General features: G+C 36.7%; 1 long non-coding RNA gene across 1 annotated transcript in view; it reads right to left on the reverse strand.

The window, feature by feature from the left end:
- Positions 1-2,083: 2,083 nt before the first annotated feature.
- The window catches only part of LOC117946344, a 19,607-nt gene continuing 15,792 nt past the window's right edge, over positions 2,084-5,898 (reverse strand). Inside the window, exon 3 of the long non-coding RNA XR_004657009.1 lies at positions 2,084-2,096. This is a non-coding gene — a long non-coding RNA (uncharacterized LOC117946344). The remainder of the gene's footprint in view (positions 2,097-5,898) is intronic.

Here is a 5,898-nt window from a genome sequence, read left to right on the forward strand (position 1 = left end):
AAACTGTCTGTACCCATTCTTTCAATGATTGATTGTTTACAGCAAATACTTTTATATTTTATTTCAAAGATTGATGAATCAACTTTATTCAAACATTTCTCTGTTATACAAATATTAAGAAATAATCAGGCAACTTAAATTAGATGATAAATAATGTGTTAGTAACAGTAACTTGACTGCATGCCCTTATATCAAGGAGGGAAGTATTGTTGATTTGATTAGATCATTTATATATAATATACTTTTAAATATACATTTTAAAGAGTAGCATACATTTTAATTAATTTCTACTTCTTTTACTTAATGAGAAATTAAAGCAACATGTGTAGTGTGCCTTCCACTTAACGCAAACTCTCAGTTCCTGTTGCATTGCTGATTGATTAGACAAATGTACTTTCATATTTTCTGTTCACCAATAAAAATACACTTTATGTGACTAAAATTGCAACTATTAGAAAAAACTATAAGTATGTTTTCCCCATGACACAATTTATATGTGCATTTTTTATCATTCTTGCAAACAATGGAGGATTGTCTCAATTCAAGTACTGATCTTCCTCTGCAGACAGAGCAGGAATAATTTATAAAAGAGAAAAACATTAACTAAATCTTATCTATCAAACTTGTCCTATAACTCCTGACACTAATAATGTCTATTACTGACCTTCACTTTATTTGTGTGAACTTGAATTGTCATAATTCATGAAACACATACACTTATTAAATAAAACATGTATAACTGTGCAATATCATTACTCTCATCGTCCAATATATATTACTAATTGATTATGATATGATGAGACAATGATGAAACAATATTCAAATAATGTGCAATAACCCACACTGCCTATCACACTGTATATACAACTTTTTTTATATGTATATAGCATCTTAGAAAAGTGCACGTTACCCCATTTATTTTATTCCATGTTGTTATATTTCTTTACGTACATATGTACATGAATATAGTGAAAATAAAAGGCATTCTATTTATATTGTATTTTTTACTAAAACATTACATGCTAATGAGTATAAATGTAGGAACAATGCTTCACAAATGATGTATTAGGTATTTACAGAGTATACTACTGACACTGATAATGTGTTTTACTAACTGGCATGGACTCCTTCAGGAGTGTCACTGAATACTAGTCAACATGTCATTCAGTCATTCAGTACAATCCAAGTGGGAAAAATCTTTTTTGCCAGGTAAAGTTTTCTTTAGAGGGGTGTATCTTGTTGTTCTGGTTCTGAGACAGGCTGTAGGGACCTCCATCCAAGGACAGACGGTAGCAGGTTGTAAGGATGTTCAAGTGCTGGAAACAGTGTTCTAAATACACATGTAATACTGCAATTCCTGATTAATTCTGTTAGTCACCAGGTGTTTATGTATTTTGTGTGACTCATTTAGATTTAGAAGAGGGGAACACTTATTATAACAGCAATCTATGATTAATCCAGGTAGTGAGGAAGCATGTACTAGGTAAGTATGTTGTGTGTGCTCATCTAAAGTGTGGATAATTTATGCCTCACAAAGCATTTACAAATGAGACTGAAAAGCCTTATCTGTTTGGGGGAGGGTTACCAGTATCAGACAATGGTCGTTAGGCCTTTACACCCTGAGCTTTAGGGTTGCTAATGTGACAAACATTCCTAGTCCTGAAATGACATATATTCTGGCGTTGTGTATGTGCCACATTCCTGACTAATTAAGGGGATATTTAGAGCACAGAAAAACTATTTGCAAGCACACATTATATTTCGAAGAGAAATTATGTTATTAAAACAAACAAAAATCTATTATGCGCTGAGTAAATTAATTTACATTTGTGCTATTATCCATGTAATAATGTGCATTAATCACCTCTCACTCAGTGTTAAAATATAATCTGCAGTGTTGAACCAGGCAAAATGCTTAAACTTGTTTTTCTACTGTCACATGAATTTATAAATGAACTGGTAAAAAGAGAAGGGCTATTTGAGGGCTATCAAATAGTACAGGATTGTAAAAATGTAGTTGGCATAAAGTAAAAGGCACATAACATTTTTTTTCAACCGTTTTATTGGTCTTAAAGCCCTTAGCACACATTCTGCGGCTTTCCAGTCTCTTTCGTTGTCCATTAGAGTCTGATTTTCATTTAAGCATCTTTGACAGTCTATTGTTCCAGGGATCCTAGTCCAAGTTCTTGAAATGGCATTCTATGATTTCTCTCTCAGATTGGGACCAGGAACTTCTGATTTCTCTATGCAAATCAAGTAAATAAATGACTGAATGAAAATGTACTAAATTACAATAACGTAAATTAAAAGAAACACTTTCAAGCTCAATATATATTGTATTCCTTTGTGTAACTTGTATTTTAGGCCTCCAACATGAGTAAACAAAGTGGTGTGTGCAAGATCCAGTTTTCTGCTTGTTTCAAAGAATGCAATGTACATTTTATTGTTCATGTCTCTAGATATTTTGTTTTGTTTTGTTTTTTGTTATCTTTGTTTGCTTAGACTGCATTCACAGAGAGGGCTGACGATATAGGCAAAGTAGGTGTGTGCAACACGGCAAGTGGTCGCAAAGGATGATCTGCTTGTAAAGTTTCTGAACACAAGTAATGAGCCATTTCCAACTTGTTTTTGGAAATATGCTTGGCAACTCGTCTCACTGCCACAAGGCAGAAAAGGTTCTAGGAAAATCTCTGCGGCATTGCATCCATTTTTGTGTTGAAAACCATGTCATCAATCTTCATAATGCCAGGTTTGCAGTCAAGATTTTCAAATGAGCTGAGAAACCAACTCTGATTATCGGCAGCTCCATTTTGAGAAACGTGAAGTTAGTGAAGCCGGCAGACATAGTTAAGTGCATCCCGGGAGCTAGAGCGGGCGACATTGAGTCTTATCTGAAACTGCTGGCTAAGGATAAACGTAAATACAGCAAGATTGTTATTCACGTTGGCGTTAATGACTCCAGGTTACGTCAAACGGAGGTTACTAAGATTAATGTTGAATCGGTGTGTACATACGCAAATTCAATGTCGGACACCATAGTTTTCTCTGGACCCCTGCCAAATCTAACCAGCGATGACATGTATAGCCGCATGTCGTCATTTCGCCGCTGGCTATCGAGGTAGTGTCTAGATAATGATGTGGGCTTTGTGGATCACTGGCAATCTTTCTGGGGAAGACCTGGTCTGATTCGGAGAGACGGCATTCATCCCACTTGGGATGGAGCAGCTCTCATTTCTAGAAATCTTGACAAGTTTATTAGTGGACCTAATCCTTGACAATCCATATTTGGGACCAGGAGGCAGAGTCGCAGTCTAACACACTTCTCTGCTCCTTTATTCCAGGAGTTACCTAGTAAAACCCCCATGGTGACGGTGTCTGCCCCCCGACCATTGAAATTATTTAAATCAAAGGTAAACAGTAGAGGAGCTGTGCATGAAAACCTCATAACAATTAAAACCACAAGTGCAATAGTGCAAAAAAATAGGAGAATTAAATGTGGACTCTTAAACATCAGATCTCTCTCTTCTAAAGGTGTACTAGTAAATGAATTAATATCAGATTCTAATATTGATCTATTCTGTCTTACTGAAACCTGGCTGGGTGATGGAGAATATGTTAGTCTAAATGAATCCGCCCCCCCCGTCATATTAATACTCACATTCCTCAAGGCACAGGCCACTAATCTACTAATCAGCTCAAAACCTAAACTAAATTATAACTCATTTGAAAGTCTTGTTCTCAGTCTTTCAGACCCTAGTTGGAAATCAATGCAACCAGTTCTATTTGTTATTGTGTTCCGAGCACCTGGTCCATACTCTAAATTCTTATCCGAATTTGCAGAGTTTTTGTCAAACTTAGTGATAAAAACGGACAAAATTATTATTGTAGGGGATTTTAATATTCATGTGGACGATAAGAATGATCTTATCGTCTAAAAGAATCTCTTTTAGATTCTATTGGCCTCTCTCAAAGTGTACATAAACAACTCCCCGTTTTAACCACACCCTCGATCTTGTTCTGGAATATGGTGTTGAAATTGAACATTTAATAGTGTTCCCACAGAATCCCTTTCTATCTGACCACTGTTTGATAACTTTTGAGTTTATACTGCTGAACTACACGCCATTAGGCAAAACCTTCGCTACAAGATGTCTATCTGATGTGCTGTGCTGTAGCTAAATTTAAGGATGCGATTCCGTTAGCATTTAATTCATTACCAAGTCACAAAGTAACGGAGGACTCCTATGCTAATTTCAATCCCTCCCAAATGGATTATTTTGTTGATAGTGCAGCAGGCTCGCTGCGAACGACACTCGACTCTGTTGCCCCTCTAAAAAATAAGATAATAAAACAAAGACGGTTAGCTCCATGGTATAACACTGAAACTCGCAAATTAAAGCAAATATCACGAAAACTTGAGAAGACTTGGCGTTCCACCAAATTGGAAAATTCTCGTTTAATCTGGCAAGATAGTCTTAAAACGTATAGGAAGGCCCTCCGTAATGCCAGACAAGCGTACTACTCGTCATTAATGGAGGAAAATAGGAACAACCCCAGGTTTCTTTTCAGCACTGTAGCCAGGCTAAAGGAAGGTCACAGCTCTACTAAGCCAAGTATTCCCATAGCTCTTAGTAGCAACGACTTTATGAGGTTCTTCAACGATAAAATTCTAATGATTAGAAGCAAAATTCACCAAGACCTGCCTTTAACTGGCACTGACTTATCTCTAAACTCAGGAACCTTAGAAACAGCTGTAAAAGGAGATACGTGTTTAGACTGCTTTGCTTCACTTGATCTTTATCAATTTAATTCAATTATTTCTCTATCTAAACCATCAACCTGCCTCTTAGACCCTATCCCGACTGGGCTACTTAAAGAAGTTTTACCATTAGTCAACACTTCTCTACTAGATATAACCAATCTGTCTTTATTAACAGGCTATGTACCACAGCACTTTAAAGTTGCTGTAATAAAACCTCTTCAAAAAAAGCCCAACCTTGATCCAGATGTTTTAGCCAACTATAGACCTATATCCAACCTTCCATTTCTCTCTAAGATTCTTGAGAAAGCAGTCGCCAAACAGCTGTGCGACTTTCTGCATAGCAACAGCTTATTCGAGGATTTTCATTCAGGTTTTAGAGTTCATCATAGCACAGAGAAAGCACTTGTGAAAATTACTAATGACCTCCTAATTGCATCAGACAAAGGACTTATCTCTGTACTTGTGTTACTAGATCTTAGTGCTGCATCTGATACCATTGACCATCATATCTTATTACAGAGATTGGAACATTTTATTGGCATTAAAGGAACTGCTCTAAGCTGGTTTAAGTCTTATTTATCAGATTGATCTCAGTTCGTTCATGTTAACGATGAATCCTCTGTGCAAGCCAAAGTTAGTCATGGAGTCACACAAGGATGTGCTCCAATCCTGTTTACGTTATATATGCTTCCTTTAGGCAGTATTATTAGGAAGCACTCCATAAACATTCATTGTTATGCAGATGATACTCAATTATGTCTGTCCATCAAGCCGGATGAAACTAATCAGTTAGCTAAACTTCAAATGTGCCTTCAGGATATTACAACCTGGATGACCTGTAATTTTCTAATGTTAAACTCAGATAAAACTGAAGTTATTGAACTGGGGCCCAAGCACCTCCGTGACGCATTATCCGAAGACATGGTTACTCTGGATGGGATTACCCTGGCCTCCAGCACCACTGTGAGGAATCTTGGAGTTATCTTTGATCAGGACATGTCCTTTAATTCCCACATAAAGCAAATTTCAAGGATTGCCTTTTTTCACTTACGTAATATTTAGGGGTGATCCGAGTATCCGGCTGAAACGAGTATCCGGTACGGATAAAGCACTTTTGCAGAGTACAAGTATTTTAC

This window comes from Etheostoma cragini, chromosome 6 (genome assembly GCF_013103735.1).
Source record: "Etheostoma cragini isolate CJK2018 chromosome 6, CSU_Ecrag_1.0, whole genome shotgun sequence".
Classification (NCBI taxonomy): domain Eukaryota; kingdom Metazoa; phylum Chordata; class Actinopteri; order Perciformes; family Percidae; genus Etheostoma; species Etheostoma cragini.